Genomic DNA, 5,806 nt, shown 5'->3' with positions numbered 1-5,806 from the left:
CCCCGTGACGCGCCCGCCACACACGGACCGCCCGCGTCATGGCCGCCGCGTTAAAGGCGCCGCGCCGCGGGACCCCCGCCGCACCCGGCCCCGCCCGGCGCGGGAGGGCACCCGGGGCCCGTCGGGCTGGGGACGGCAGCGGGGCGGGGCTCGGAGCGGCGCCTCCGCCGAGCGGCTTACCCCGGCAGCGCTTACCTGCTGGGGAGCCGCGGGCAGCAGCGCCGGGGCTGGGGGGGCCGCTGTGGGCGGGCGCGGACCTGCCGGCGGCACACGGCCGGAGAGCAGCGCTCGGAGCTCGGCTCCTGACTTGAGGTTCTTGGGGCCTCCTTGTGGACATTTCTGCTCCTCCTAACAAGCGGGGTGTTACAGGTAACGGAAAGGAAACAAATCCCTAGTTGTTGAAGGATGCAGTACCAAGCCGAGGAAATTTTACACAAGGTACGAAGTAGGAGTCGCCAGATGTTGGCAGATTGATAAAGTTACAAAATTTCATTCCTAGAATGAGTTTGTCAACACGTTTGTGAGTAGCAGACACTTGGTTTTCTGTGTAACTCCTGCAACTGCATGCTCGGGGTGATGGGAAAGAGGGGTCACCAAGGACAGCACAACCGAGTCACCCTCACCGTGCCACCGCCGGCACTAGGGAAAGAGAGGAGATGGAGGCACTGAGTCTGCAGATCTTACTCGTCTAAGCTCCAGACTTTATTTCACAAGGAGACCATACCCACGGGATTTACTGTACAGAAAGAATCAACTCAAAGAGCTTACAAATTACTAAGTGGCAATAAAATCTCACCCACAGAGTTTAATACAAAAGTTGTCATTTCTGGCAAAAGTTGTTTTTCTGGCAACAACACTTCTTTTTTTTCTTTTTACACTATTTTTTATCTCTTCAGTATTTCCTTGATTGCCGATATTTTCTAATGGCAGATAGGCATTACGTCGATGCACTGTCAGTGCAAGGGAAATCAAGCAAGGACTATCAACACATCCTCTTTCCCCACACACGGGCTTTGTAGCCAGGGCTGCATCCCAGCCACTAATCAGGTGCTGTGCCCTTTTGATTATCTGTAAAAGGCTGGGTTACTTCAAATTTGTGCGATGTTTTACTTGAAAAATTTCCTTCTGAGTCAAGCCACTCAAATTACACACTTGCTCTTTGCTGCAAGGCAAGGGGGACATTACAAATTACCTGGGGATTTGCACAGAACCTAGTGGTGACTCCAGCCTGATTTCTGCAGAGCTCTGACACGAGTGCCCATCTGGCATAGACAGAGCTTGCCTGGCCACCAGAGTGGGCACCTGGGGCTGTCCCAGGCACTTTTCATCCGTCTCACTCCCAGACAAAGCTTACTGCACCCTGACTGCATGGAGATCCAGGTCATGTAACTGCCAACTGGACACAGTTACAAGCACTAAAATTACCAGCAAAGTGGACTTTTGGGCAAAGGACTGTAGACACGACATCCCAAAGCACTTCATTTTGTCTTACTTATGTGCTGTCAGATAAATAACCAGAGCTTGCAGGAGCTTTGCAAGTAATGGCACTCAAATATCGACAGAAGCATTGAGAACAGAGGGCAGTAACAGTCCTCACTGCTTTGGGATTTAAATAAATGCAGATAAACAAAATAAATAGAGGATTAAGTGTACCTTGCCCTAAACAAAACCCTCTTTACTTCCCATCCTAAAGTGTACTGTAAAACGTGGCATATTTGTGTTGGACAAGTGAGCCAAGCAAGGCAATTCTTTTCTGTCTCTAAAGAAATAAACATTCTAAATGAAGCCATAATGAGTTTTCTGCATCAGCTGGTTTCTAACTTTGGTAATGAACTGACATTTGAGGATACAAATATAAATGAGCTATTTTACTCACACTCAGCCTTTCATCATGTTCTTCAGTTAATCCTTTGAGTATTCAAAGTGAGGCTCACACAGTGCATGCATTCCTTCTAGAGGACCTTGAACAGCAAAAAGAGGAATTTTAAGGAAACGGGTTGTGGAAAAATTCAGCATGGATTATGATGTGTGGCCTGTATTTTAATTCATTGGGGTAAGGTAATTTAATTATAATAAAATTATGTCTGGAGGGAGATAAAGCAGAAAAGTGAATTGCATCCCACTTACGGCCAAAAAGAAAAAGTTTCCAAGCCATGCTGTGAACCAAGTAAGACCAGGGTTGGTAGATCCAGGTCGAAGGGATCCTGTGTGTTTGTGTCTGAACTTCTGCTATCACATGAGGGGAAACACACAAAGGTCAATGCAGGTATCGGACACTAGTGGACCCTGTTTTCTGGGTATTGAAAAATGCCAGTTTCCTACTGCAATCCTTCCTCTCCTTTTGTTTTGTCCCTGGCAGTTCAGTAGTAGAAGACAAAATGCACAGCACATGCAGCAAAGGGGAGTGTAGCACCCTTCTAGCTGTGCCGAGGGTACTGAATTTCATCTCCCCAAGGCTAAATAAAGCCCTTTGAACCTTCTTCATTCCAGTGCCCTCAGTAAAAAAAAACATGGTTAAATGCATGCATTGGGGAAGCTGAGTGAGAAACTAACACAGCACCTGTGTGGCTTCACACTGAGGGAAGCCCCTCTCAATAAGGTGGCATTATGCAGAGTAGAATGGATGTAGCCCTGTGTAAAACACCTATTTCTTTGCCAACAACCACCGAATGTCTCAGAGCCCTCGGGGCCCGAGGGAAAGCCCTGCGCCCTCAGCAGGAGACGCCACGCAGGCCGCGAGCCGCCCGGCGCCGCGGGGGCTGCTGGGAGTTGTAGTCCCGCGGGGGCCGCCCCTGGCGCGCCTTCCCCTCACGGCCCCGGCGGGAGCAGCGGGGGCGGCTCTGGAGCTGCTGGCGCCGCCGGTACCGGAACCGCAGCGTGGAACAAGCGCTGGAAGGTGCTTGCTTCTCCTCTGGGTTTTCAGGGAGACATTTCTCGGCTGGCCGCGATCGTTTTTGGTTCCGGCTGCTCATTGTGAGGAAGAAAGTAAACCAAAGAGATTTCATCCAGATGTGGCTGGGGGCAAAAATATCATCAAGTCCATATAATGCTCAGCACTGGCAGCATGGGAATCCAGTGCGGGCACAGGCTGTTTCTAAGTAATTTTTGTCATGAGTGTGGAAGTGGCGTGGGTGTAATTCGCCAGTTTGCTCAGCAAAGTGAATTAATCTATGTCCAGTCAATTACTAACAACAGTCTAAAAATCCCTTTTGCATCATTTCCCTCCTAGCAATACAGGACTGCAAAGGGACCATCCAGGCCATGGGGTTTGATCTCCTGGCAGCACAGCCCAGCCCTCACACAAGCCCATTCACACCCAGCACTGGCTTGGGGCCCATGGGGAATCTCAGCCCACTCTGCCCTGCAGAAAGGCTCTGTCCAGCTCCTCTTTGCATGGGATTAAGACATTTTAATCTACAGCTTTAAACATATTTAAACAGCTTTTACCTGTTTGTTCCTGTAGTAATAATCTTTAGCTAAATATTGTTTAGTGTAATATTTGACTTCTCTGTTTCTCTGCTATTTACATTCTTATATAGACTCAAACATCTGAATGACCACAGCCCTTTTGTAGTCTGCATTTTCTGATCTTGTTCCCCTTTCTCCTTTCTGTACATTCACTCCAAATGTCCTTCCAGGAGAGGACATTTGGAGCTGCACCCTGGGCTTCAGTAGGGTTTTGGCAGTACCTTCTTCCTTTCCTGTTTGCTCTGAATGGCCCCTTACCCCACACTACACACTTATCACACCTATATGGTACTGATGATTTGAGACATCCTTGCACTGATAAGTAACTAAGGGTCTTTTCCACAGTTCCTGGCAGCTCCTATCTACCCAGAAAGAGGAAAAATCCCTGTTACTGGTCCAGTTGTACCTTTTCAGCACTTTACTCTCAGAAAACTGTCTTTCCTCACTTAAGGTCTTTTCCACCCCTGTCCAAAGTATTTCTAGTTTGCTTGAATGGAATTTTGCCACTTACCTTTCTCCACAGTATCAACAGCTTAATACCTGTTGTCCTGCTGTCCCTTCCCTACTTCAGCACTCCACAGAGGAATGAGAGACAGCTCCCAGCCCACGGAGTCCAGCAATGAAGTGCCTCTCTTCAACTCGTGTCTTGACCAGGAAGATCCTCCAAAAACCATGCTGTGTCTTCTTTACAGTCCCCTTCTGGCCTGCATGGCTGGGTGTTGTCATGTTGCTCTGAAGTTCTGCATAAAGCCTGGACAAAAGCCTAAAGATCGCAACGGTGTTAAGCATGTGAGGAGGGGAGGGAGGCAGAAAACCCATGGTATGAATGCAGCAGAGTGACTTGGTACCAGCCTGGCATTCATTTTCGAGGCAGTTAAACACAAAATCAGAGCACAGCAGCCAGTGGGCCTGAATTTACCTTCCCTGCAGTTCCCTGGGTGCACTCCCACAGATGAAGAACAGGGTCTGTAGAGATGTGCACAACCTTCTGTGGAAGCTCTGGCTGCCAGGCTGGGGGAAGCAGCCCTGCTCAGACTCACTGACCAGGCAGCGGGGCTAAGATCTGGCTTTTGTCCTGGAGGGGAGCCCCTGAAACCTTTGCTTTAGTATCATAAGGTACTTTTGATACAATATGCATTACCTGACCTTTTTCTCATAATCATATGAATCTCCAGTAAGATGACTAGAGTTAAACCCTCTTCATACAGCCTAAAAATGAACGTGTACAGTAGCTGGCTACAATGCAAGGCCAGTGACACCTTTATGCTTTTGCTTCCTCTTTTTTCCAAGACTGAATTGCTTAAATAAATCTTCCTGCACCTGAATTATATCCACTTCACTGAGAATTTCCTGCCCTACTTATTTTGTTGTGCAACTCCTTATTGTAGTAGTTGCTTATATTTAATAAAGATTCTGACTAGACTTAAACCTTTGTTATTTTAAAGCTTATACTTCATATTAAAAAAATCACTGTATAAAACACAGCTCATTGCGCCCATACTAGCAGTAACACCTGCCACACATTTGCCCAGCTTGTAATAATGTAGCAAGAAGCTTATAAAAAAGTATTCATATGAAATAACAACACTGTTAAAGGGAACCCAGCCTGATAAAAACATTTTATATAAACATGGCTCAGACATCTCAGCAAAATAGCTACTACCTCTATGGGAAATCTAAAATGTAGCACTTGGTTGCAGGAAGTGAGGAAAATGAAAAAGCACAACATGGTGACGCACTCAGAAAAACAGTTACAGACAGAAATGTGTCAACAAAACACAAGCAGAAATCTCAACTATATTTCAAGCAGTGCATTGAAAACTTAGTGCTAGTTTTTTTCCTGCACTTTGCTGGGAAGCTCTTCTCCTGGGAGTGAAGAACCTGACTGTCAGAAATATCCAGATTTTTAAGATTTGTAAAGCAATCATGTCTCGGCAAATACTGGCATCTTCTCTCCATGTTGCTTTTTTGGTGTAACTGCCAGAAGTGATGCCAGGTGTGGAAGACCAGAGTCTGGCATTTCATTTGTTGCTCAGCCTTGGAGGACGCTGCTCCTCAGCCCTCTGAAAGCAGCCCAGACCCTGGGAAGGGTCTCACTTACTGGTTCTGTTAGGGGGACTTACAGGTGTTCTGTCCACTCTAAGCTCTGAACCGTGATCAGATCAGAAGAAATGACATCCCTATGATTTGTGCACCCATGTGCAAGCTCAAAGCATGTGCACATTGCTTTGGTAGGACAGTGGCTGCCAAAGCAGACTGCAAGATAGGAAGCTCTGTTACAGGGGGGCAAATGTTCCAGTCACACATTGGATGACCCTGTTTTCCCCTCTACTCTCTC

Source organism: Serinus canaria, chromosome 8, assembly GCF_022539315.1.
Source record: "Serinus canaria isolate serCan28SL12 chromosome 8, serCan2020, whole genome shotgun sequence".
NCBI classification, from domain to species: domain Eukaryota; kingdom Metazoa; phylum Chordata; class Aves; order Passeriformes; family Fringillidae; genus Serinus; species Serinus canaria.
Note: the sequence above shows the minus strand (reverse complement) of the source record.